The sequence below is a fragment of the Heterocephalus glaber genome, unplaced genomic scaffold (genome assembly GCF_053883595.1).
Source record: "Heterocephalus glaber isolate CG9 unplaced genomic scaffold, H.glaber_assembly_v1.0 deba00001509, whole genome shotgun sequence".
Classification (NCBI taxonomy): domain Eukaryota; kingdom Metazoa; phylum Chordata; class Mammalia; order Rodentia; family Bathyergidae; genus Heterocephalus; species Heterocephalus glaber.
The window spans coordinates 6,430,948-6,457,449 of NW_028258325.1; the positions used below are offsets into that span (position 1 = coordinate 6,430,948).

At 40.8% G+C, this 26,502-nt stretch overlaps 1 long non-coding RNA gene across 1 annotated transcript; it reads left to right on the forward strand.

Annotated features, from left to right (window-relative positions):
• Nucleotides 1–1,487: 1,487 nt before the first annotated feature.
• LOC110349669 (uncharacterized) lies at nucleotides 1,488–10,697 on the forward strand. The gene is made up of 3 exons (XR_002395822.2): nucleotides 1,488–1,659; nucleotides 7,330–7,545; nucleotides 9,097–10,697. It is a non-coding gene; the product is annotated as an uncharacterized LOC110349669 (long non-coding RNA).
• Nucleotides 10,698–26,502: the final 15,805 nt, after the last annotated feature.

Here is a 26,502-nt window from a genome sequence, read left to right on the forward strand (position 1 = left end):
GATATAAAATTATCAAGAATTTGAAGAAGGTAAAATGTGTATATGAAACCAAGCAAGAGTGTCTTCTAAAAACCAGGTTTTGTATGACCCTGCAGGTCATCTGAATTCGTGAATCTGGCCCTAACAACAGCTATCATTCTGTTTTCTTTTGAATAAGCACTTGGAGTTGCATGGTGCTTAATAGTTTATATGCATTCTCTCACTCCTTCTCACACTGACCTTTTAATTATCCCCATCCTATGGAAGAGAGAACAGACATGAGGAGGATGATTATCTTAGCTTCCATCTCACAGTGGGCAAATGGCCGATCTGGACTCCAGCAGCTGGCTTCTGACCCCAGAGCCCCGGAGCCGCAGAGCCTCAGCCTTGGAGCTTGCTGTCTCCTTATGTTTATGGAATAGGGCATAAAGGAGCCTTCCAGAGTGGGGACATCATGATCTTAATCATGTGTCCTCCTTCATTAATAATCTCAGAGGGACTCATGAATCAGCACCCTGCAGAATATTTGGATTAAACTAGTATCTGATTATTTTGGAGGGATGGAGTACAACTTCTCTTTCCTCCCCAGCATTTTTTCCTTTGGAAATCATTTCCTTCCCACTCTGGAAGCATCTCAATAATTGCGGGAGGCTCAGAAGCCACAGCCCTTGGTATGTAAGGTCACTGAGAGAATCAAAGCCAAGAAGCCATACAAAAGTCCTAGGGCAAATCTTGGTACAAAATATGTGCTGTGTAAGCATTAGCTAATGTTTTCTTACCGGTGTTTTTCAGAGCAAACAAGTTACTCAAACTGAGGCAATCAAAGTCCTCTTTAAAACTTTATCTGAAATTCTTCATAAAGATTTTGTCTCTCTAGGCTGATACACTGTAATAATCAAAGAAACAGAATTGCTGGGAAACCATCTCATCTCTACATGGAGATAATTTGTTGAAGAAAGGCTAAGCAGGAGAAAGGAGAGAGAGAATTATATATTATATTATCTGTATCCAGCCATACTTGAAATTAATCCTCTTGAGTTTCCAGGTACATTCATCTGTTTCTCCCTTAATCCAGTTTGAATTGTGATTTTTTTCTCATAACCTATAACACAGTTCTTACCATTAATGGAGGATTTATTGTGGGAACACACCAGTGTCCACTCATGCAAAGTTAAACAAGGAGCTGTGAGTATTTGTCTTTCATTCATTTGTTAAACCAGTCAACATGCTTTTGCTAGCCAACCATGTCCATGCCATGTGCTAGGTACCATGCATACATATTTCCTGGGAAAGTCCAATAAGTAGTGACACATTCTATAATTGGGGTAGTCAAAGATTTCAGTGTGTCAGGAATAGTGCTGGTTTATATACTACATCACCCTTTGTTACCCATTAGTAGAACTTCTTTATATCCTTAAAAGGGTTTGGGTGGGAGAGATAAAACACATGGTTTCACACTAGGATAAAATAGAATCTGAGACACAGTGGTAGCTCAGTGTAAAGACACTTAAGAAAGCAAGTTCCACAGGGCAAGGAGTCTGCTGTCTCTGCTGGTCCTTACTGCCACAGTGCCTGATATACAGCAGAGGATTAATGATTTTTGTTGAATGAATCAGTAAAGATGCAGCCTGGGAAGCTGGTGCAAAGCAGATTGCCTTTCATTTGAGTTGTGAAAGTCAGGTAAGAACTTTTTTAGGAACAGGTAGCAAAATTGGTATTTGCAAAAGTAACAGCTTGCTTGTTTAGGAGGAAGATGGTCTGATTCTACAGGAGTATCCTAAGTGCAGTCTTGAAAAAGACTGACCAAGAACCTATCAGAAAAAACAGAGCCGGGATTTTTAAAATTTGTCTTAGGAAAGAGAATCCACTCTGTTCTGAGGATAATGGGAAGCTGAAGGAGATTTTAAACAAGTGAATAGATTGCATATTTGGGAAGATTACTTTGACTGAAGTCAGAAAGAAGACTCCGGTGAGAAAACTGAGTTGGGAAAGCAGTTCTGGGGCTACAACTAAAAGATTGAAAATCTAAGGCTTTGTGAGAGTCTGCGCCAATGTGAGGCACTCTCCACAGCTTCTGGCAGGAAGGGAGTGGAAAAGACAATGCAGATTTATTTTATTTAGTCAGACTCAATGCATTCAATTGAAAGGACTGCATTTTGAAATTGTCACTTGAATTTTTTCCATCATTACATGTATTATTTGTTTTTTTAAAAAATGCTGGTGACTGTGGATGGTGTGCTTTTAAAATATTACTTTTTTGGTAAAGTGGAATGATACCAGCCCTATCGCAATATTGAATCCAACAATGCCTCATCTTCTAATCTTTTGGGGGAAATTTTTACGCAAATATTAAAGCACCAAGTTCATTCCCCTTGGTCTAAGGAAGAGTGAACTCAGGAATTGGTAGTGTGGTTGCAATAAAGGGGATGATAGATCTGAGAGATATTTAAGAAATAAAATGAGTAGACAAAGGTTGGTAGGGTATAAGAGGCAGGGGACTTCTAACTCAATTATCTAAATGTTTCATGCACAGGGATAAGTTTTGGATCCTAGTCCAAATTCAATGGTACCTCAGTACTTGTTAATTGGTTCTTTTGTACTCAAAAACAACAAGAACTAAACAAATGTTTTGGCTGGAAAGGGTGGTGTGTCACAAGGTAATTGACATTGAAGAGGTCTAGCTTGTGTGTCAAATAACAAGCTAAGGACAATTCCAGGACAAAATTTTCATGTCAAAGTAACAAATTCAATGAGTTTTAAAGCAGTCCAGTAGCAAGGTATGACTGTAAGGCAAATAATTCCTTCTGCTGTTCACTCTGTTTTCAGATGTATTTACTTTCTGCATTAAAACCATCATATTCTTTTTCCTTGTTGAATATAAATATTTCCATCTTTTGGATGAGTAAGCAAAGAAGTGATATGTAAAGCCATACTTATACATATCATCTGCCACTGTATTTTCCCGGAATAAGATGTTCCTTTTTCAGATAATAGAATGCCATTTGATATATATTGATTTATGTAAATGCTCAGGAAACCAGAGTTTGGTTTACATTTTTGAATGGTTTCTTTCCTCTTTAAAAGAAGTATCTTTCACAGATACATGGCTCAGGGACCAACATTCATCTTTCAGATATCAGTTTTACTTAGCAAAGAGAAAGGTTGCTGGTGTTAAATCATTGCCTCTTATGAGCTCTTCATCCATATCATGAAGTATTTTGGGGGCAAATGGGTCAGTTTCTGCTCAGGGAGCTGCTCTCCCTTGCTACATGAATTACCTGAACTTTCTTAGGTAAGACAAAGAAGCAATGATACTCATTAACCATTTATTGCAGCTATTAATGAAGGGATCACTTTGGAATTAATTAATTGTCCACCTGAGAATCTCCCCCTTCTTTGGGAGTGATTAGGTAGATGTCAAGTATTTTGATGGGATTTTTGGTTCATTTGTTTTGTTATTGTTTTTCCTAATGAGTGGAGAAAAAACAGCCAAAACTTAAAAGCTCATTGTCTGGAAGACTCTTTCTTTGAAGATTCTTGTAAAAAAATTAAAAATGCAAGATGACCTAGGGAATATTAAAATAAAAAACTTAGGGGCTGGGGATTTAGCTCAGTGGCGCTGCACCTGCATGGCAAGCACAAGGTCCTAAGTTTGATTCCTGGTACCGAAAAAAACAAAAACAAAAACAACTTAGGAAGATTTTTTCTTCTAAGTCAAAGAGTCAGGGCAATCATTACACATCTGTATTCATCAAGATAATGGGAAAATAAAGCCCAGGTGGGTTAGCATTAATGATCTGGGATGTGAGGAAGGACCAAGAATATAAAAGCATCCTGGAAGGTGGGAGGCAAGAGGGCTGGAAGAAAAGATAAAGTGCCAAGGAAGACACAGAAATTGTGGGCTGTGGAATGTGGCGAGCATCCATCTCTAAGTAACAGCCAACATGGTGTCCAACCTGGTGGACATCATCATAACCTGAGGGGAACAAATGCCATGGCTTTGGGGACAACCCTGCCTGGAGACTGGGAAGAACTTGGTTAAAGATATAGGACTCAGCAAACTGTAGTCAATAAAAGGGAAAAGCACAAGAGGGCAGTTGAGGGAGAGATTCACTTAAGACCCAAGGACAATAGCAGGGCACATGTCTTTGTTGAGTGCTAACTAAATCCAGTTCTAGGGAAAGGAGCAAGCAAGCACACAACATCTGCAACCAAATTAATAGTTTTTACTAAGCCACACTCTTCTAGCAAGGGGAGTGAAAGTCTAAGAGAGTGACTGCTGCCTTCTTTGGATGTGATGATCCCATCCTCTGCCCCAGAAGGTCCATGTGACAAGGGGCTTCCAACATCATACAAACACTTAGCCCACTTGGCCACTCTTACTCCTGTAAGAATGAGTCAATCTGTAGTCTCGAAAGCTGAGAGGTGGAGGCAGGGAGATTACAAATTTGAGCTCATCCTGAGCAACTTAGCAACCTACTGAAAACTCAAAATTTTAAAAATAAATCAAATAAAAAGGGATGGTGGCGTAGCTCAGTCCAAAGGTCCTGGGTTTAATCCCCGTACCCCAAATGCTTAATTCTAGCCTTGTGAGAAAGGTCAAGGACGCTCAGTGATATTATTTCCTGATTGTGCCCAGGCAGTTACCAATGCAGAGAACTCGAGAAAATGTGAATCTGACAACAACGCTGGCCCTTTCCCAATCCCTGAGGGCCTCCCCGTTGGCCGCGCTGGAAAGTACAAACTCCCAGCAAGAGCAGCAGCCCTGGGACCTCGCGCCTCTTCTCCCTCTGTGATCCGGTTTCCTTCCTATCACACCCATCTTTCATGACACGTTAGCCACACTGGCTTTTCCTTTTCGCTTCTTGAAAATGCCAAGCTTGCTTCTTTCTAAGGGCTCTGGACCTGTGGCTTCCTCTTTCTAGGATGCTTTTGCATTAAATCCCAGCATGAATGGCCAAGCTCGTCCTTCAGGTCTCAACTCGAATGCCGCCTCCCAGAGAGGACTCTCAGCTCCTCTATCAATGGCGTCATCTCCCATTCATTGTCTCGCTTCATCCTGAGACCTAGTTTTTGTTGTCTCCTTGTGGCCCTCTCTCTACAGAATCCTCCTGTGGCAGCCTGTGCTTGTTTACCATTTGTTCTCATTCAGGAACATAAGCACCGAGACAGAGGGATGCTGGCATGCTTGCTCCTCTCTGTCTCCATCATTGAAAGCAAGACTTGGCACAGAGCGAGGGCTCAGTAAGAGTTTATTGAATTGATGAATCAATGGGTAAATCAATGAACGAATGAATACCTCAGACCTGGGTGACAGTAGCCAGAACCTGGGAGACAAGTCCTGAAGACTAAACAAACTAAAAGCACCAAATGAAGACTTTATTCAAACCCAGATCTCCAAATTCAAAACCTATCCTCCTTCTGCCTATGCGACACCCCAGTGATGTGAACCCAGGACCATCCCAGCTCTCCCTCTGACACCTCCAACCTGAGGGTCCTGGTGATCCAGGGAAGCTCCTATCTGCTTTCCTCGCTGATGTCCCGCACAAGGCTGGGCATCTCGTGTGTCCCTTCTCCTCCATGTCCGTCTGTATTCTCCCATCCATCACCTTCTCCAGGAAGTCTCCAGAGCCCCCTGTATTGAATGCTACCTTTATCTTCAAAAATTCTGAATTAATAAAGTACTTTGTTTTCCTGGTTTTATACTGTGAGCCCCTGACTCTCAGGGCCTTTGTATAATTCATTGTGAGAGACTGTGTGCAGGGATTGGCTAAGTGTATTGTTCTTAGGGGCCTGGGTTCCAATTCTGACTCTGCTGGTCACTAACTGTGTGACCGAGGGCAAGATATAAAAACTCAATGTGATGTCAATTTACTCATTTATAACTTAAGAATAGAAAGAGTAATAATCTCATGGCACTGTTTTGAATGACTCACCTAGGACAGGCAGTATCTGGCACCTCGCAGTACCCACCAGTCCCAGTTAGCATTACTGTTTTACTCCCACTTGCGTGATGCCTGGAGTACAAGGACTCAGGACATTTCTAGACATAATAGGGGAAGGGAGGGAGCAAACAACGCAGCCATACACAGGCTGTGTTAGCTTTATGAGCTGTATTAGCCATCACAGTGCCACAGACTGGGTGGCTGAAAGCAAGAGACAATTGTTGTCTTAGAGTTGTGGAGTCTGAACGTCCCAGCCCAAGGTCTTGGCAGAATCATGCTTCTTTGGTAGCTTCTTCTTTGCCTCTTCCTAGTTTCTCTTGTGTCTGGATCTTCTTATGAGAAAGTCAGGCAGATTGGATTGAGAATCCGCCTGAGAGTTCCCAGGGGGAGCCCATCTTGTTATATCAGTAACGACCTTATATCTTCATTGTATCTGCAAAAAATCTAGCTTGTCTTTTTTGGGCCCACAATTCAGCAAACACTCTTGTGTGGATAATACCTTGGAAGTTATACAAAAGTTAAATGGTTTTGGCTGATCCTTCCAACCAACTTTCAAATTAGGCAAGGCCCCTGTCCACACGTAAGAGAAGAACACACAGAACATTTTGGTCTTCCAGGGGATCAAAGTACTAAAGGGCATGAAGAGAGTGAATCAGTGCTTCCTGTGTGCATCCTCTGGAGAGTCTACTCCTCCACCAAGGCTCTCATGCCCCTCAGTTCCTGAGGAAGCAGACGTGGCCCACTTTCCCTGAACTGCCTGCTATGAAGCACTCAAGGCACAAGTCCACATCCTGAGCACCAGCCTGTGGACTTGATGACAGACACTGGCCACTCAAGGCTCAGAAGTCTCCGAATGAGGGTGTGGTCAGAGGCAGCCTCCAGGAGAAAGTATACAGCATCCTTCTTTCTAACATGTTTGCTTTCCTTTCTCTTTATTTCTCTTCCTTCTTCCTCTTTCATCCTCCCTTTCCTTCCATCCTTTCTTCTTACCATTTCCTTGCTTTTTCTCCCTGAACACACAGCAGCTGCTGCCATATTGCTGTGTCTAATTATCGTCAATGCATACTTTTTGAGCACTTCCTATCTTAAGACTTCTTCAGCTTCTTCCATTGATGGCCCTCCAATTAACCCAAGCCCTAGGCCTCCTAGTGGTGCGCTCCTGTTTTACAGGTAGAGACACATTGAAAGGATTACTTGTATCCAAGTTGACTCAGAGAGCTAATGATTTGCAAGATTCCAAGCAAACCTACTGTTCCCTCCTCCTGTAGTCTGTATGGTTGCTGGTAAGAAATGATTGTGGACCACAAAGTAACAGTAAACCATGGCATCTTTGGCATTACTTCTGAGATTATTTCCTTTCAGGAGGCATGGGGGTGTCTCATTGTTTACTTCCTTTTGCACTTAGGTCACCATGAGCAATCCTGGTAGTTAAACATGGACTTGTGTAGAGCGAATGGCAGCAAGTGGCTGTTCAGAAAGAATCAGCTCACCACAACATCCTGCATGCTCAGTGGGGACTGTCTCCTCTGTGTTTACAACTCAATCATAGTCAGTGTTAACCTGAGTTTCACAGACAACAAGGGAAACCACCAACTGCAGTGTTTTTCCCAGGAGCAAAGAGGTAGGTGGCTAACAGTCCCTGGTCTTTAGCCATTTTCTTTTGTAATGAAAAAGCCATTTTGAGTCCTCTAGAAACAAAATGGACTCACTGCGTGACAGAACAGACGGTCCCTGTAAAATAAAAAACACATCCTCTACTATTAACAGAGTATAATGAAAAGCAACTCTTTTTCCTACTGTGTTGAAAATGTATTGAGTGAAATCTATTGTAGTGAACAGAAAATAATCAGCCTTACTTCATATTTTTAAAAGCAATGTCATTTTTTCCTGTTTTTGAGTGTTTCAAATAGCTCTTCAATATTTAAAGTAATGTCTAATCATCTATGAAATCAACTATGACTCTGTCTCAATAAACAAAAGAAAATTCTAAGAGTATTCATCATTTCAAGTATCTATATTACAAAATTTATTTCAGGGTTCCCATTATTTTTCTATTTTTCATTTTTTCTATTGAATATACAGTAGCCTTGAGCACAATTCTGCTTTGGATGCTATAGCTTATCATGAATAATCATTTTAAGCATGATTTAGCTTTGGTACTACCTTACTGAGCTATATTTAGCTAATCATATTTTTTCTGGGATAATATTTTCATTCTTTATTTTGCTTAGGAATACATTCCTTAGGCACATGACTCTATAAAACAGTGGAAAATATACATACAACAGATTCTTCAAATTTACACGAAAGGGCATAAGAAGACAACAACACTGGTTGCATGTCTAGAACTCAAGATCTGGCAGGAAGCTCTGATTATTTTCCATTTACTGCTCTTCTTCTATTGATGAGGCAACGGGCTTAGGTTAGTTAAACAAGATTCTTTGAGTTCTGAGGCTTTGTCAATGGCCATGTGGCTCATGCAATATCCTGATCCTTCTAGATGAACTAAATGGTGAGAGAGCACATGCATCTAAGGCAGGTGGCACACCCCTAACTCTGTGCCCCTCCGTACCCCCTCTCAGAATCTCAACAGTCAGCTCATTATGGCTGTAGCTGACCTTGCACATGGAGTTTCTTTTAGTATGGTCTGGTTCCCATGTTCTGGGAGCCACATGTGCTCCAACTTTTGTTCCCCAGAGAAGCACATTCCATGTAACAACAGACACTGTTTGATATTTAAAGAGAGATTCTGTTAGAATCTCACATGTTAGAAGGCATGATTTCTTCACCACCTTGGAGATTATTTTACACAGAAATAAGTTCCAGTATGCCCAGCTCCGGAGCCCATTCCCAACAGTGCCTGCTAGAAGTTAAGTGTTCTCCTGAGACGCAGGGTGCTGAGAACAGGACTTGGACAGGCCAGTCTTGCTGCTACACACGTGGACATGGATGTGGACACACTGCAGCACAGATATTCCCCAGATTTTTTTCAGCCAGGACATGAATTTGAGGAAAAAAATAAAAACAAAAATTCCACATCCCTGTAGTTTGAAGGCAGGGCCAGGACATGTTGCCTATTTTGCAGAAGCTGATGGGAGTAGTTGTGGAATTCAATTTGGTAAATGCTAGTGTTCCAAAACTCTTTTTCCATCAACTTCATTTCTCTTTGCAGCCATTGTGGTAGCAGAGAGTTTAACCAACCCAAAGTTAAAGGTGAAATTGCAGACTTTTAAAACCAGAAGCATTTGGAGCACATAGGAATTGGCTCTCTTCCATCACCACTGCCAGCGTCTTGGTGGAGGATGGGATTGAAACCAGCCATTTCTGAAGCACTTCGCATAATTACTTCCTTTGATCTTCACAACAAACTGCATTTAAAACTACCTGCCTTTAAGTGCTTAAATAACTCACCAAAGATAAAATAAAATTGTAAGGATGGCTCCACTTGCGTTTCCTGATACCAGATCTTGTATTTTCAAAACTAAATAAAGGGAATATCCAACAAGAAGAGTCTTAGACTGGGAGAAGTGAATGTGGTCCACGGCAAGGGGACATCACAGAGGAGCTCATAGGAAGCAACACTCAGCAGATCGGCCACTAGAGTATTGACAGCAGGTACCAAGGATAAAGCATCATAAGCAAGGATATGAACTCCAGGATTGAGGCTCTTTGGATCCCCACCTTGGTTCTACCACTGTGGATAAAGAATCATGGACAAGGTGTTTAAATTCTCTGTAGCTTGGCATTCTGTGAAATGGGTAGCATAAAACCGTCATACACAATGAAATAATCTAAAGTATGGAGAACAATGGTTGGTATGATATAGGCAAGAAGCAAATGTGAGAATTCCATTATCCACTAAGTCTTCAGTCACATAGGTATAAAACAAAACTGTGTTTCTTCTTGTCACTCCTCTTTCTTGTGCAGAAACTTTCCTTTCTTCTTTCCATTCACATTTTCCCCTACTTTCTGAGTATGTTATATACTGACTGCTGTATTAAGTCCTAAACACATTGTGCATTCAAAATCCAGGCTTCAATGGTAAGGATTCACTTTACTTTAGAATTCTAAAGATGTGTTCAAAGAGGAAAATTCTGGAGCTGGCTTTGGAACAATGCACAGGAGTTTTCCATGTAGGCAAAGGCATTTAGAGTCCATGAAACTTGGCTTAACATCATGGAATCTAAGAGCAACTTTGCAGGTTTCAGTGGATATGAGTGTGATGAGATAAAACAGGAACACAAAGCACATGTGAAGGGCAGTGGGAGGTGAAGAAGGCTCCATGCATTGCCAACCCCAGGTGATATGTTGAGATATTAATTAAGGTGGCCCCTCCTCACCCCTATAGTTCCACATGGTACTGCACTGCTGGGCAACTGGACTTCAGGTAAAGGGGGTTGTTTTTGTAGAAACACAAACACACCTGACCACATACCTGTAAACAGTAAACAAGCAAGTTTTCCTTTACTAAGTAGTCTTCTGAAGCCCAAGGTATAAATAGTAATTTTGGAAGTCAAGGTTTTTTTCTAAAAATTTTTGTTCATTTTGGATTTTCATCAACACCCAAAGCTGTGGAGTATAAAGTGCACACTGCAGCTGATAGACTATGATGAAAGCTTGAGGAGAAGGAGTTACTTTTCTCATCCTAAATTTGGTAAAGCTGTCATGGCCAAGAGAGAAAAGAGGGTGGGGAGAGAGAGACAGAGAGAGAGAGAGAGAGAGAGAGAGAGAGAGAGAGAGAGAGAGAGAGAGAGAGAGAGAGAGAGACAGAGACAGAGAGAGAGAGGAGCAGAAAATATAAACTATCGACACAGGCAGGTTGGGTCTTTTAATGAGATCTAAATGAGATTCTTCCTAAATTTTAGGATGTATGAGAGGCACAGTGGAAAAGCACTGACACATAAAATATAGGACGTATTTGATAGTGTAATGACCAAAGTCCACCTGAATTATTGTTATGAGCAAACCACAGGTGAGAAAGCAAGTTCACTGAGTCCTAGGGAGAGTTAAGAAGGACCACGATGGACCCATGCCTAGGACCAGCAGGGATATGGACAAAGCTGGAGGTGTCAGAGTGGATGTCAATATAACTGACAGGACCTAATGCCCTGAAGTTCAAAGTTAAAAATCAACCCAGAGACATAATTAAGGGCAGGCAGGAAATTCTAAACTGACCAAGAAAATTCTGAAGCATTCTTGAGCATATTTTGAATTGATGGAGGTGAAATTTCCTTCACTAGAGAAGGAAATAGGGTCTCAAATAGAAATTAAATTTATTTTTTAAAAGCAATTTAAATGTTTTCCACTATACCCCCTTACATCTGTAAATATGTAAGGATAACATGAGGGTACCTATAATAATGATGAAAAGAAGAGCCTGGAAAATGACCACATGTGGATGGATGGAGGGATGGATGGATGGACTGACAGGTGGACAGATGGAGGATGGGTGGGTGGGTGGATGAACGTACATCTCTACACATGAAAAGAGAGCTGGGTGAGTGGATGGATGGATGGATGGATGGGAGGGTAGAGAGAGGGATATTTGGGTTGACGAGCATGGGGGTGTTGGATGGCTGGATGAAGAATCAGAAAAGAAAATTCCCACTCAGTTGAGAGGAGCCCCATTCTCTGTGCTTTTCCTGAACACTTCCACAAACATACCTGGTACCTGTGGAAAATATTTGCCCAAAACACTTTTATTATGAACACACAATCAAAGCTTGCCATCTCTCTTGGTAGAGCCTGAAATTCTGACAAGAGCAGATTTATTCTGTAGATTTGCATCTTCATCATTTGGCATTTTGTCTTTCTCTTGTCTTTGGCTTTTTTGGACTTCTGGTATAGGTTAACGGACACTGAGGCCACTTCAAAACATAAAATCTGTGGTGTCTTTATAACTCATCATGCATAACTGGGCACACCCCACCCTAAAAACATTAAGCAAGCTACATTATGTTCATATGAAGGACAATGATTCCTCAGACTTCATTTTATATCCACAAAACCATTAGACTAGCAATAGAAGCAGCTCTCTCACAGACAAATAGAATGAGACACAGGAGACAGATAACCTGGCACCATTTCCTGAACTGAACTCAAAGAGGAAAACAGGAGCCTGCAATCCCAAGTGTGAGCTGTGGAGTACACTTCCATGGGAACTGGATTGAGACATAGCTGAGAGCAGAGCCAGTTCTGTGGACCAGAAGCTGCCTGAGTCCGGAGCAACCTCCCATGGACAACCCTGGACTCTGGTCTCCTGCCAGAAGAGGCATTTTCAAGTGGACTTATCCTTTACTTGACATACTTCCTCTAGCTTCAATCTGCTTTTCATTATCAATGTCTAGTCTCCTAGACTAGTCTCCTGGTCTTTTCAGCCTATTGTATCATAGTAGTCACTTTTGTCCATAATTCTTGAACCATCTCAAGGCCTGTGTTGAACTTAGCGCTGATTTGTCATAATTTCCTTCTGACCAAAGTCAAATTAAATCAACAAACAACACACAAAAATCAGCAAAGAGCAGAACTATGGCAAGACTTCTTAAGTGGAAGCCATAAGCAGGGTAGGCTAAAGCAAAGCATGAGGTAGCAAACACTGGGGACAGGGAAAGGAACCCTACCCTGGGAAATGGGAGAAAACAAAACGTATTTAAGGACAGGTAAACTAAAATAGACAAGGTAGAAGGAGGAGCACTGGCCTGCTGACACATCCTCATCTCTCCTGGGGTGCTATTTTCCTGTGTGCAGAGCAGTGAGCCCACAGCATGTGGAAGAGAACATATACCATCTGTTTCATGATACCCACGTCCAAATAGTCAACACATAGGAAAGCTCTTGGAAGGAGTTTTCAAATATAGAAAAGGAAACACATTGTGTTATCTAATATTTAAAATCCTCACAGAGTAGGGATTCAGTGGAATATATAGCAGTTTCTCTTGAGCTATCTGTGAAAGAGAAAAGGTTCTGGTTTTAGTTTTACCCCAATTTCTTTTCATAGAGTACAATTAAAATGAGAGGAGCTCTCTGATCATGTGCTTGACTATTTCCAGTTGCTCTAATTGCTTCTAAGTGCTTTCTTTTAATTTATGCACTTATTCCTGACCAGAAACATGTCCAGGGATGGCCACCGGTAAATGGACGCCTCTAGCTCCGTATTCTCATCTGCTGTGGAATGGTGAGGTTGCCTCCCCTCTTAAGGCTCATGATAGATGGATATGCAGCTTTTCTCTGTCCGTGAGGGATGACTGGACAAGTCAGACTTAGAGTCATCTTTCCGGTTCACCCCATGGAACACCAGAAAGACTAAATCTTATACAGAAGTTAGAAGCAGTTATGGAATCTCTTCCAGCATTAGCCACACCTTGCTGCAAGCTCAGTGCTAAATGTTGCCCCGTGGAAGGACATTGTTATGGAGAAATATGCTGACCTAATGCTGCTTATATCCTCTTGTCCTGGGCATCACAAGAATCATTAAGAAAGATTCCAAGAATCCTGTAGATGAGAAACCTGTTTGAATGTTGTTTCCTGGACATTTCCCCAGGAACAGTTAATGATATTCAAACTATGGGGAAAGCTGCACTATTCTAACTGAATAGTTGACAAAGAGGTTGATAAGTGGATCTCAGTCCTTGGGAGAATTTACAAATTAGATCTATAGGTCAACTTTAAGAGCCAGCTAGACTACAGCACATTGCTTTTCATTAGTTCCCTTTTAGATCATGTGTTTGTAGACAAAACGCTTAGTGACTAGATATTTCTCAAAAGTAAATAGAAAACTCCAAGTCCCAAAGCCCTTACAACTGTGAGTCTGAAAATCACCTATGGTGAGTGGATGGATGGGCTGTGATTTCTTGGTGAAGCTCTGCACCAGCAACTCTCTTTGTGATCTCAGTTATTTCCAGCACTCTGTGTGTGTGTGTGTAAAATATGATCAAATTGACAAATGCACTCACCATACATGTCCTGTCAAGGATCCTTTGCAAAACTATCAATAAGGCCTCTACCTATTGCCTGCAGATCTAACAGGATGCTCTTCTCATTTACTATCCTGAGAATAGTGTGTAAGAAGTAGTAGAGGCTAAAGAAGAAAAGGAAAATCAAATTGTGTCCAGAGAGGTTGTCAGTTCAAGTCAAATTGAAAGAGCATTAATATCTGGCAAGCATGGCAGCCCTGGGAATGTGCTGTTCTGTCTTCCCTTCATGAGACAAGGCTATGAGGAGAAAGCTGATGAAACCGCCAGGTGCCTCTGCTTTGTCATGCATCCTGATGTAGGCTATCAGCTCTCAACTTTTTTTGGCACCAGGGACCAGTCTTGTGGAAGACAATTTTTCTACAACCCAGACATGGGTGGGGGTTGTTTCAAGGATGTTACATTAAGTTGTGATAACACATTACACTTTTTGTTTCCTGTGCATTTATTTTTATTACTATCATTACATCGTGTGCTTTGTCCCTGTTGTTGTTACAGTAGGTTCTCCTAATGAGCACACTACCTTCACACATTCAGTTTACAATAGGGTTCATGTTCCTATGGGAATCTGTTGACTGCTGGTCTGACTGGAGGTGGAGCTCTGTGTCAGTGATGGGGAGCAGCCGTAAATACAGATGAGGCTCTCCTTGTGTGCCTGCTGCTCACCTCCTGCTGTGTGCACAGTTTCTAACAGGCCATGGGCAAGTACCAGGGGTTCTGGAGACCCCTGATTTAGGGGTACCCAGGCATATTCAGTACCAAGTGTATCTGGGGGTTGGGACCCTTGAATTATATCATAGTTATGTTTTCCTGGTCTGTTGACATTTGATTGTTGAATATGGCAGAATACTAAGTCAGGCCACTAAATCTTCCTTCCAAGTCTCCCCATTAGCCTGGACAAGACTGTTCCAGTACTGCACTGTGCACCTCTCTTCTTGCCTCTGCATGGAGAGGGCACCCCTGCATTACTGCCTTCAGGTTCCGTGCATACCAGAAGAACATTTTATGTACCTAATTCTGTCTTGATCTCTTGATTTCTGCTTCTTGGAAGACCTGGACTGTGGGTCTTGGACATTGCGTGCAAAAATAAGCACAAATTAATTGGCTTAGAGCACATTCTTATGATATATGACTTAATTCTTGGACAAGTTCCCCAGAGCAGAGCATGGATTAATCTGTCACCCAGGGTGTATCTTGGAGGTCGAGATAAACTAGTGCCTCCTGCTGAACTCAGTGGGAATTCCTGAGATGCCATAGCCAACAGTCACAGAAGAAACAGAGAGGCTGAGGATGTGGGCACCATGTAAAGTTCTGAAAACAGAGCTGGAAGATCTTCCAGAAGAGGACAGTGACTGCATTAAGGCTGTCATTGAAGCACAACCAAGAAGGCTGTTTTTAGTGAGGGGCAGTGTGAGCCCTTAACCTGGGTGTCCTCTTTGTGTACCAGAAATTGGCTGAGTTGAAAATGGTTTATGGTTTCTCAGCCTTAGCCAATGGCTTCCAAGCTGGACAGGTTCCCCAAAGGACAGGTAGGTATCTTGATAGAACGACTCACAGCTGTGGTTCCCATGTGGAGGTAACCCCCTGGAAGTTGGTTATACCATTATTCAGGACACAATACTGGTATAAATCAGTGACCTCTGTAATCAAATTTAAAAATGTCTGCACTGCAAAGGAAAGAACCAATAGAGTGAAGAGATGGCCAACAAAATAGGATAAAATATTTGCCAGCTACCCTTTGAGAGAAGATTAATATCTAGACTGTATCTCAACATGACAAAACCAAATAAAAGGTCAATAAAAGGGCAAATAAATTGAACAGATATTTCTCAGAAGAAATACAAATGATCAATGAGTGTATGAAAAATGTTCAATATCTATAATCATTACAAAAGTGTGAATCAAAACTACATTGTAATTCCAGATCATCCCAGTCAGAATGACTACTATCAAGAATGCAGAAAATAATAAATGCTAGTGAGGATGTGGGATGAAAGGATCCCTTTTACAGTGCTGGTAAGAATGTAAATTAGTAGAGTCACTGTGGAAATCAGTATGGAGATTCCTCAAAAACCTAAAAACAGAGCTGACATTTGATCCAACTATAGCAATTTTCAATGTATTCCCAAAAGAATTAAGCATAGCATCCTAGACAGATAGTGCATATCCATGTTTATTACAGTGCAAAGCACAACAGTGAAACTGTGGAAACAGCCTAGGTGCCATCAACAGAGGAACAGATAAAAAATGTGGTTTATAAACACAACAGAACATTTTGCAGCCATAAAGAGAAAAGAAATTGTGTCTCTTTCAGGACAATGAATGGAAATGGTAACTGTAATGTTAAATGAAATAAGCCAGACTCAGAAAGGAAAATGTTACCTTTTCTCTCATATGTGGGATCTCTAAAAGGAAAAAAGAAAAAAAGAAGAAATAAAAAAGAGAGCAATGATAGAAATGTTGAAGGGAGATTATTAGAGAAGAAGAAGGGGACCAAGGGAGAGTGGAGGAACAGGAAAAGGGGGTAATGGGGGGTTAAAATAAAGTATGTTATGTGCATTTATGAATATACCAAAATAAACCCATTTCTCTGGATAGTTAATATGCACTGATAATAAAGAAAAGAAATAGAGAAAGTTAGAGGGCTGGGAGGCTCTGCACATGTTGTCTACCTAATCAGAAGGGATGGTCCATCTGGGAACCTCAGCATGGAAGTGGGAATGTCCCCAAGTTCTGTCACCATAGAGATGATACACTGGGAACTCAGTGCTCCTGACCTCATAATCCTGGGCTCTGCAGCAGCATCATAGCTCCTGAATTCTGAAGGGGAAGAACTTGGGGGGCGTGGAGTGAAGTGTTTGCATAGAACTACAAGGTATAGTGGTCCCCTGGGAACTCTGTGCTCCTTGGGTCTGAAAAGTCCTGTTGGAAAGGTGACTCACAGAATCTCAGGGTTACTTGAGTCTGATTAACAGGAAGAGATAAATCTGTTTTCAACAGTAAGGAAGGGAAAGAAATGTATGGAACCAAAACAATGGATGAGGGAACCTCTTGGGTCTCCTTGCCTGATTGTAACTGGGAATGACATGTGCAGCAACCATGGCCTTTGGAGACTATGATTACAAAGGCTCAACCCACTGGGATGTAGGTGTAAGCCACATCACCAGGTCACCAGGAAGACCAACAAAAGTGATTACTGAGGATGAAGTAATTTTAGTGGATCACATACAAAGACAAGGGATACCAGCTCCCATGACCAGCTGCAGCTACAGCTGTTGGTGATAGTTTTTCCAATAACCTCCTCTTGTCCACTTCCCTTCAGAAGGAGAGGCCTCAGTGCCTGGTGGGAGAGCTTCCCTGTGGGGGGCCTTGCCCCCCCCACTAGAACTCTTGAGTGCCTTTTACGGGCATGTCTGGGCCTGCTGCAAGTATACCCGGCAACAAGGAAGTAGCCCCAGTACCCTCCCCTTGCTCCTTCCCTCTAGCCCTACGGTATATATGCTGTAGCAGCTTCCGCAATAAACGAGACTTGATCAGAAACCTGTCTTGTCTCCATCTCTCGTGTCCCCTGTCCTTTGTCATTCTCACTCCCCCTCTAGGGTCTCCGTTGACTTACCCGCGGGACGGGACACTTCCCTACAATCATGCGTAAAGATATGGCTCTGAACACAGCAGGGTGTGGGCTGTGAGTACCATCAAGTGTGCTGTTCCACTGCCCCCTCTCCAGAGGGTCCCCTTCGGGAAAGTCAGTGAGCTGACAGCACCTAATGGGTGCCACAATTTCCGCATGGATTGCTAAATCCATAGCAAGGTCATTTATTCCCAGATCACTCTCAATCCATGACTGTGTACAGTAGGAATATTACAGCAGCCCCAAATAAGACTTGTCAAATAGAAATCTTGCTCTGTGGCTCATGTCAACCTCAGTAAGACTCTCTCAGCACTGCTTTGCAGTTTGAGGCTGTATTCTTCCCTGGTATCAGAACAGCATCACAACCTGGAGTTTCTCCAAGATAATAGATCCCCTAAATGAGACTCTTACTATGCTCCTAGGACCTGTACACCAAGAAACATTCACTTACCAGGAAGCCATGTGATGGTCCAAACAATGTTGCTGTGTGTGGACAGAAAGTCAGGAAGCCTTCCAAGAGGAAGTGCACCTTTGACTCTAATGAACATCTTGTCACCTACAAAAACAATTTGCTTGAAAATCTTGGACATTTTGAGACAGAAACAGTAGGGTCATTCAGTTGAGATGATTTGTGATTAGAGCACATTTGACATGGGGTGGCCCTTGTCCTGTGTGTTCCCCTCCTATCCTGCATTTTAGCCACCACAACCCTCGGAACTGCCCCCTCTGTTTATTCATTTGTCTGTTCCTACCACTAGGAAACTACTTCCATAATCTGCAACTTGGAAAATGTTTCTGGTACTTTTTCCCAAGAAGAGGTATTTGTCCATCTTTGATGCTTTCATCCTATGGAAAACATGACTGAGTTCAATCCTCTCCAACGCTTGTTTAAATAATCACATTGTTCCTCTTGTGTGAGAAACCAAAAGCACAAGGAGGGACCAAAATGGATGATGCATATTGGGAAGTAGGAAGAAAATGTTCCAAGGCAAAGAGGAACAAGGGAGAGGGGAGGGGGAGGAAGGGAGGGAAAAAAGAATTCAGATGTATTATGTACAACTCCCCATGATGAGTGTAATCATTATGTACTGCATACGTGTACTAGTACAGATATTTTTTAAAAATCAGAGGCCTAAACAATATGGATATTTCACAGAATCTGATCAGTTACTTTGAAAGACTCAACTGAACAAAACTGCTCAGTCCACCTCTTTAATTCTGTACATCCAGCCTCTAATGGGGAATTCTCAAGTGTCCCTGCATACAGTAGCAAAGTACACAGTATTGCCTCTCCTCTTTTGTTTCTGTGGGGCAAATGGGACATATAGGAGTCAATTACAGAGACAAGAGCATTATATCCAGTGACTTCCAATTAAATTTTAGATGGGATACTAGGCTCCTTCTGAATAGCCCTGTTGGATAAATATCATTTCCTCGTGTTCTAAACTAGCAGTTCAAGGATTTCATTTTGATCATGGAAGAGACAAGGGCATGAGAGACACTAACACAGGGTTAGTGTTTAGGGCGAGTTCATGAGTGAGTCCCCTTCAGGAAGAACGCCTCCAGAGACCATGGAGTCGAAGTGAAATAGGCCAGGGAATTTCGCAAGGGAAGATGTTATCTTGGAGGGAACGTGCTTGACTCAGTGACACCTCATTTGTCAGCAGCAAGTGAGGCTCCCCAGGGTCAGAGAGTTCCTGCAGGCAGCAGCTGGAGGTCTGGCTGCCGGATTTGTCTTATCTCTAGAGAACACGTGTTGAGTGCAGTTATGCAGGACATGAAAAGCCAGTAGGCTTTAAGTAGATAAAATATGTTTATTTGGACTACATTGAAAGAAATTCATGTGCATAAATTTGAGTTTGCTATCAGTAAGATTTAGGCTAATGTTCCTAGCTTGCTGCAAAGAAGTAAACAATTGGAGACCATTTGGGGCTGATAACCTGGGGCCATCCCTGGGCCCATTTGTATATTGGGTTCTAATTGGCTGGACCCAGATGATGGAGCAAGAGAGGGAGGAGACTGGGGTCTAACCTGATTAACGTATTCATCATTCCATGGGACAAATGCACTGTATGGCATTCCTCACAAAAGACCATGAATTCCTGGCATGCAAATTCTGCAATTCCAAGTGTTAAACGAAAAAATTTTTTTCACTAAACCAGCATAAAGGAAGACAGTGAAACATACTTTCAGGGAGATGCTGACCTTGCTTTCTGAAATGCCATTGCTAGAATACTAGACTGATACCAGGATGAACGAGAGGGGAAGGAGGAATGATGGAAGAAGACACGAAGGAGGGTGCGAGGATGAAATGAAGGCAGAGCAGCAAAGCCAGAGGGAAAGAAAAGACAAAGGGCCCACTGAGCCCCCTCAGAGACAAGGCGCCATCTCAGATCACAGCCATGCTTTCAAATGAGTTCCTTGAATCCTTTAAAAGCTCGTTATACACAAAGGATTCATTTTCTCCTAACTGAACACTTACTTTTCCCCTCTTTCTTCTGTGTTTACCTTTACCTTGGCCTTTACTTGAGTATGAGCATAACAACACACAAAGCCTGTTTTTCTTCCACTCGGGAACAATAGGAGGAGTATGAAATTCATCTCACTGCTAACTTACAAAGAAAGATGGCTGAGCACTTGAGGGTACTCAGTAGAGTTGGATTCTCAAAATATGGGTACCATGAGCTCTTGAATTTGACCTACTGTAGAGTATTGGGCTTTGGCTTTCTGTATCTTATTTTCTTTGTTTGAATGCCTGATCATTTTTTTCTTGTCTCCCCACACACAGACATCACAAGAATGCTCACCTGTGATAGCATGTGACACTCTTTGGAGAACAGCAAAATCTATCTCCTACAATTATCTACCTGCTGGAGGGTACAATAAATAGACAAAAGAGAGCTTACAAAAGCTAATTGGAATGGGAGTCAATAAAAGGGAAGTTTCCTTTACCTGTGGCCAGCTATGACTTCTGATATTTGCCATTCCTTTATTGAGATTTTTTAAAATCATTGTAAGCACTGGAATGGGGAGAAGAAATCATCATTATTATTTTATGTACTTGCCATGTTTCAGAAATGTAAAATATACCTTCACATTTAATCATTATGATGCGTTTTGAGGGTAGGGGTGGGAGGCTCAAAGAGGACAGAATTGTCCCCAAGGTCACACAGCAAATAAGTGGCAAAAGTCTGCACTGAAGTCTGTGTCCAGCTAAACACAAATTTTATAATTCATAAGACCGTACAGTTTGACTTCCTCGGGCAGTGTCCAAGTAGCTGCAGTGTCTGCCCGACCCGGGATGAGGCCATGTCCTCTGTGTCTCTCTTCTTCCCCTTGCTCTGGCCCCCACAGCTTTTTGAAGATGATAAACGAGAATTTAAAAATATGTATCAGTCCACATCATTGCTCTGCTTTGAACCCTTTACTGATGGCCCCTTGGACTTTGAATCCTTGCAGTGGCCTCCAGGGCTCCCTGCAGTCCAGGCTGCCTCCCCTCAACTCACTTCCCCCCGTTTCTCCGGACTCCTTTGGTCCACCCAAACACGTGGCCTTTCTTTTCCTTCCACATTCCAAACTCACGTGGTCCTCGTAACCTTTGCACCAATTTCGCCCACTTCTGGAGCTGGTCTTTCTCTTTCCCTACTCTTCACACTGTTCCTTCCTGAACGTTAAAGTCTCACCTTACAGGTCCCTTCTTCAGAGAGGCACTTAATGACCAATCCAATAGAGGTGTTCATAGTTTTTACAAAATCTTTGTTTGGTTTACTGCCTTAAGAGTAATAAATGCATTTGTTATGAAGTATTATGCTTTCTTGCTGTATTTTATCAGCTATGGGAGCATGCTTTCTATTTTTGATGTGCTATATTTTTAAGTTTACAAATGGATGGGAAATTGAGTTGATGGTAAACTGAGTCATGCATTAAGATGTATGGATCATTGTTTTACTGTGAAGCCAGTCTTGTATTCCTAAAGCAAACTCAACTGTTTGTGACTTTTTTTCTACTTTTGCAACTGTTTTACCAATGAGATTTTTTTTTTCTTTTCACTAGTAAATCCATATTAATTTCATAGAACGATTACAGGAACAATGATTTTCACAGTTTTCTGGAAGACTTTGTGCATGTGAATGGACTTATTCTCCATCTTTCTAAGAAAATTGCACCAATTAAGCTTCAGGGCTTGTTGTTTGAAGGATGGGAGTAAGGTTGAATTAATTTCTTTTCTTTAATTTTGTCTTGAAAAAATTTCAAGAAAGAAACAAACTGTAAAAATAGTAAATTTTCATATACTCTGCCCAAATTTACCATACCTTGATGTCTTACCACATTTGCTTTTATTTTTCTATCTCTCTATCCATATTATTGCTAAAAATATAAAAAATAAATTTCAGGCATTACGCTCATTTATCTACAGAGAATTTATTGTGTTCCTTAAAAACGAGGACATCCTCTTTTGTGACCACAGTATAAATGGAAATGTCAGAAATGCTGGGAATTCATACAGATTTGTCAATTTTTTTAATGCATGGAGAAATATTCATGTTTCATGTTTCCTCTTAAGTTAACTTTAAAAACATGTTTATTTTCTTCAGTATGCATCGTGTAAGCAGAAATCTGTTCATTATATCTCATCTCCCTCACATTATGTGCTTTCTCTCTTACTCTGTGCTTTTTCCTCATTCTTATTTATGGAATCTTTCTTCTATTGCTAATTAATTATTAGAGATCAGAGAACTAACTTTTCAGTCCTCAATTTAGATCTCATGTTGTTCAGAGTATTTTTTAGATTTTCTCTGTTCTACTCCCAACATTTAGGCATCATAGTTATTGTTTCATGCAGGCAATACATTTATTAATATGTCCATTCATTGTCCAGTCTTGGAACAGGCTTTTCCATCTGAAATCATTTTCCTTAGGTCTCAAACACAATCATTAAAATATTGTTGGGAAAGGCTGATTGTGGCAAATTCCAACAGTTGTTACTTGTCAGAAAATGCCTTTGTTGCACTTATGATCAACAACAAAAAAAAGTTTTGCTCAAATGAAACATTGAGAGTGACGGCTTGAGCACTTTGAACATCCACCGCCCCATGCATGCACTGATGGGCTCTGAAAGCTGAAATCTGTCCATGATTGATTAGACTGTTTGCTATTTCTACCATCCTTCACCATGTTGTGCTATAAAGATCTTTCGTTTTTAGCTTTTTTTTTTTTTTTAGTTTTCAAGAGATATTTATGTAGTGGAGGTTGAACAAAGAGAAAGAGCAAGTAGAGTATTAGTTTCTTAGCTTCTTTGGAAATGAAACATTTTTTCCTGCCTCCCCAAGTTTATTGAGGCATACATGGCTATCTATCTATCTGTCTGACATCTAACATGACATGTTATACATTGCAAAAAGATATTGATGTATGTACAAATCATGAAATGGTTACCATAGTGATTTGATTAATATATCCATCACTTCACAGTTACTTTTTTATTGTAAAGAATTCTTATTTTCTACTCTCTTAGCACCTTTCAAGTATACCATACATTATTATTAACTTAAGTTGCCATATTGTCATTAGATACCTAGAACTTAGTCCATCGTGTAACCAAAAGGTTGTGTCTTTCGAGATATACTGAATGAATTGGAGAGGAAGGAAAGCAATCTACATCAGTATGGAGCTTCTTTAACATTCACCCTTCCCCTGAGGTTTAGCCCTTTGGGGTCTTATCTTCTGGGAGGTCTCCCATTAGACTCTCATTGTGAACAGGCCTTAGCTTTATCAATAACCTCGTCTCCCTGACAGGTGTCAAAATGCAAGCTCAAGGCCCCCACGCTGCTTCTGAGGCTCAGATGTGCCCAGCAACATGGTGCTTCTGTACCTTCAGAGTGACCAGCTCTACCTGGACTGCTAACTCCAGAAGTTATTTAATTTAAAGCCAGAACTCTTTCCTCCAATTCATTCAGTATAGCTCCTTTTATAAATATGGTTTAAAACTTAAAAGTATTGTATTAAAATATTCCTCTATTAAGAAAACAAGCCAGGTAGTAACAGAAGTAGGAAAAGAAAATATTCATTAGGTCATAATACCAATGTATATTTAAATCCTGAGTTTTGAAATTCACAAGATTAATGAGACTAGTCTCAACATTAAAAAATGTCATGGACATCAGGGAAAAGAACTAGATTACATTCTCTCCCAGGACAGAGCCACGTATTTGGCCACTTGATTGTCCAGTATTTTAATTTTTTCGCTCTCTCAATATTATAGCAGTTGTGATGGTCATATGTTTTTTTCCTAGCACATACATTTCCAATTAGTAAGACTAGATTTTGGGAGACAAAATTTTATCAGTTGTTTAGTGTGTTCACATTTGTGCCTTATTACTAGTCTAAATCAAATACATTAATTCAGTGCAAGAATCTTAAAAGTTAAGCAACTGTGAATGGATAACGTGTTCAAAATATCAACAAAGATCACTGTACATACACATACCACATAATACCATATATTAGGGTTAATATATATGCTAATGTAGTTAGATACAGCATGTTTGGTTAGTATTATATTGGCGTCAGTATATAAGCGTGTAAGTGGGAATATGTATGTCTGAGTGTGAGGGTGGGTCTGTGGGAGTGAATGTGGGTGTGTATGAAGGTGTGCACGTGTATCTCTGTAGGTGTCAAGAACCAAAACAGTAGTGTCCAAGCTAATGATATTCCAAATCAGGAGCTGAAACTTAGCTGGGGAAGTATTTGCATAACCAAATGTGAAATTATTTTCTCTTGTAAGTATAAAGAAATTAGAAAGCACTTAGGAAATTAAAAAGCAGAAAAAAAACATTAACATTGCTCCTCTGCCCTCTGTTTTGGTGGATTCTGATTCTGCACTGGTGGTTTTAGGCTTAGAAAATACATTTCATAGAACTCTTGAGGTGAAGTGGGGACTTAGCTAGGCCTGAGACATCCAGAATTATTCCACTGTCTTTCATTTGGGTCAAGATAAATTCAAAGAAGGGGAGCACCTTTTCTAACTCTCAGTAGGGCTGGAGGGTTATAGATTTGGGATCAGAACTCAGAGTCCTGCCTTCTGGGGCAGGATTGGAAATCAGTCACATGCAAACTGTAGAATTTATTCTTTCTATGTATATTCAGTTTAATCACTGCTCATTAGACCAAAAATATGTGAACAGTGTCCTGCTTCACTGACAAAAAATTGCAAAAAGGAATCTGACAGATTTCTCAAGTCCTGTGCAACAATAAAAAATTATATAGGAAAAGAGATTTAATTCCCTAGCATTCCAAACACATATCCTCCATCCTACACCCCAGAGAAAAAATAATTTCCATTTAAAAGGTGTTTTGACATTGATTAGTTGAGACCAAAGTCTTGCAAAGCTCAACCACTTGAAAATAAAGTCATAGCTAATGGCTCTTCCTGGACTCAGCCAAAGAAATATTGAACAGCATCTAAAGAAACATCTGTCTTTTCATATGTATGAACAGTATTTATTATAAATCCTATAGGATTCCTGAGCTTCATTATGAAAGAAAATCTGTATGATCATTTTAAAGACCATCTGCTCTGGGTTTGGGATCCTCACCTCACTGTGCTTCCTGGAGCACTGTATCCAAAAGGAAATAAGCAAGCTGTGAAAATTCATACCCTATCTTACCCTGCCCTCCCAGCCTCTATTAATAATGTAGATGCCTTTCTTTCCCCTTTATTGAAATGTTCAGGAAGAGCCAAATTTTTCCACTCCATTTGGATGAATTTTGTCTCTTTGAAGTAACGCTACCTCAAAGCTAGGAATAATTTTTGGATATCTAAAGCTCTGGCTATCAACAGTGGGAAATATATTTTTATCAGCTCTTTTTTCTCCCTATTTGATATATTATTGGGTTTTTAAAATATAAGTTGAATACCATGCAAAGGAATATTTGTTGAGCTGTCAGCACCTTGTGATTAATACAAATGTGGCTCAGAATAAAAAAAAAAAACCCAGAAAACACAGTTGATATTATTTGAGTTTTGAAACTACAGGGACATCAAAGTCTTTCTTGATGTCACTACAAAATGTTACCAAAGCAATTCCATTTTACACTCTCTTCTAAGAGTAGCATCCCATGGAAAAGGTTGCAAATTTATAAGATACAAAGATGCCCCTGGAAAAAAACTTATTACGGACAACTTGAGAAATAATATCAGAATAGAGTTGAAGTGACCTTTTTGTCTATGTAAAAAAAGTCAGATGATGTAAACCAAAGAAAATCTGTTTTCCCTTTACATCCTAATTAAGAGGTGGTCTCCAAATGATTTATCAGTGCTGCAAGCTCCATCCTCCTGCCAAATACCTGGGAGCACTGAAGCACCATTTTCCAGGGGGAAGAGATGTGCACTCTGCCTGAAGCTCAGACCTGTGGCCACACATCCACCCACTTCCTGTGCACTCTCTCCTTTTCCAACCCTTGGTTAAGCAAAAGAAACTCATTCCCTCCAAGACATAAATGAAAGCAGAGGACCGCACTAGACTCAGGAGCCTGAGATCTGGAAAGAATTTATAAGTCAAACTACAGTTTCCCATCTCAGATAAGATGGTCATGAATTCTGACTCTCAGTTTCTAAATTAGGATGCAGAATTCGTAATAATCATGAACCCAAATGAACCCAAAAGTACATCACAAATTATGCTCCATGTATCATACAACTCTGGCTCTAAGAACCAAAAACTGTGCTGAGTTATTTTTGTGACTATTTATTTTCTGAAACAAGAGTTTTAAGGTCCTCTAGGCCATAGATCAAATTCATACATTCTTTGTATTTTATGAAAGCCCAGTTTTGCACCAGAAACGTACTAGTAGCCAATTAGCATTGATTGAAGGTTGAGTTCACTGAATGGATTGGATAGCTGGAATAGGAACATTCTGTATTTTTTGACTTGGCCTCTCTTCTTGCATATTAATTTGGGCTTCAACAGTGACCATA